Source organism: Triticum dicoccoides, chromosome 5A, assembly GCF_002162155.2.
Source record: "Triticum dicoccoides isolate Atlit2015 ecotype Zavitan chromosome 5A, WEW_v2.0, whole genome shotgun sequence".
NCBI lineage: Eukaryota > Viridiplantae > Streptophyta > Magnoliopsida > Poales > Poaceae > Triticum > Triticum dicoccoides.
This window is the reverse complement of record NC_041388.1, coordinates 463155276-463156643: the sequence shown is the minus strand read 5'-3', so window position 1 is coordinate 463156643 and position 1368 is coordinate 463155276. Positions and strand designations below refer to the sequence as shown.

At 54.5% G+C, this 1368-nt stretch overlaps 1 pseudogene; it reads left to right on the top strand.

Moving 5' to 3' along the window:
* The first annotated feature begins 223 nt into the window (after positions 1-223).
* Positions 224-1094, top strand: LOC119299771 (annotated as a pseudogene).
* The last annotated feature ends 274 nt before the right edge of the window (positions 1095-1368 follow it).

Here is a 1368-nt window from a genome sequence, read left to right as displayed (position 1 = left end):
TGCCGACCTCTTCATCGCCCCCAGCGCTGGCCATCCTTCCTTCCACCATCCAGATCCCCCGTTTCCTCGCTGTCTCGCGTCGCCGCTACCACCTCCCTCCGGCGGAGCTCGTCGCTGTTCCCCACGCCCTCCTCCTCTCGCCCCTACCCTTCCCACTCCCCACAGCGACGGCCGACGGCCTCACCGCGGCATAAAATCCCCCACCACCATGAAGCCAGCGAGGATGTTCCCATGACGGCCGCTGGTGTCCCTGCCGCTGCCACGGGCCCTCGCCGCCGAGGCGCCCGTCTCCGTACGTCGGCTGCACGTGGTGCGGTGCATGGCCAAGGAGCGACGGGTGCAAATGGTGGCAAAGCAGATCCAGCGGGAGCTGGCGGACATGCTGACCCGCGACCCCGTCATGCAGCGCGCCGTCCTCCTCGAGGCCGCCCTCGGCGCCGACCGCTACCTCTCCTCCCCCACCACCATCACCGACGTCGAGCTCTCCAACGACCTCCAGGTCACGCCCGGACTCTCCCTCGAAATGATGCGGCTGCGCTGCAATCTGGGATGCTGAGTTCCTTGTCTCTGCTCCGGTTTGTGTCTGCAGGTGTGCAAGGTGTATGTGTCTGTCTTCGGGGAAGAAGGTGGCCATGGCCGGGCTCAAGGACAAGACCAAGTACCTCCAGGTCACGCCCGAGCTCTCCAACGACCTCCAGGTCACGTCTGCTTACTTCCCATTTTGTTTATAGATCATTATGCTAGTTTCTGTCTTGTTTAATTGGTTAATTGTTCATGCTTGAAGTTAATTAGCTGGAGTAGTTGGTTAGTTACACACTGGTTGGTGCATGCTAGCTCAAGTGTATACATGCATGGATGTATGTGTTTTGTAGTTGAAGGAGTTCATTCTGTGCAGCCGGAGGCGTACAAGTTCAAGATCGGCGACCGGGTTTTTCGGAGGCCCGGAGACCCACCCCTGGACCAAGTTATCGAGATGCTACAGAAGCACAAGGATAAGTCTCAAGATGAAATCTAGCTAGCTGGCTACAGTATGCCTTATGCTCTCGTTGATTTATTTCTTTTGCACTCTTTTGCAGTTCTATATTGGTGAGTGAGCGATCTGCTAGCAGCTAGCTAACTGCCTCTAGATTGTAACCCTGTTATGGGATGTGTGGTTGCGCATGCGTTCTGCATTGTCAAATGTGTTCTCTGTTGTCACACATCGTATGCAATGTTGTTCATAGTTTTTATATTTGTTGTCATGCGATGCGGTCACTGAATTGCTCAAATTTGCTGGCCAAGTACTATGTAGTGTTGTTCTATGCTAGGCTACCAGGCTAGGTAACTTCTGTATCAAAATCATGGATTCTAATCTTTACTATTATCTGC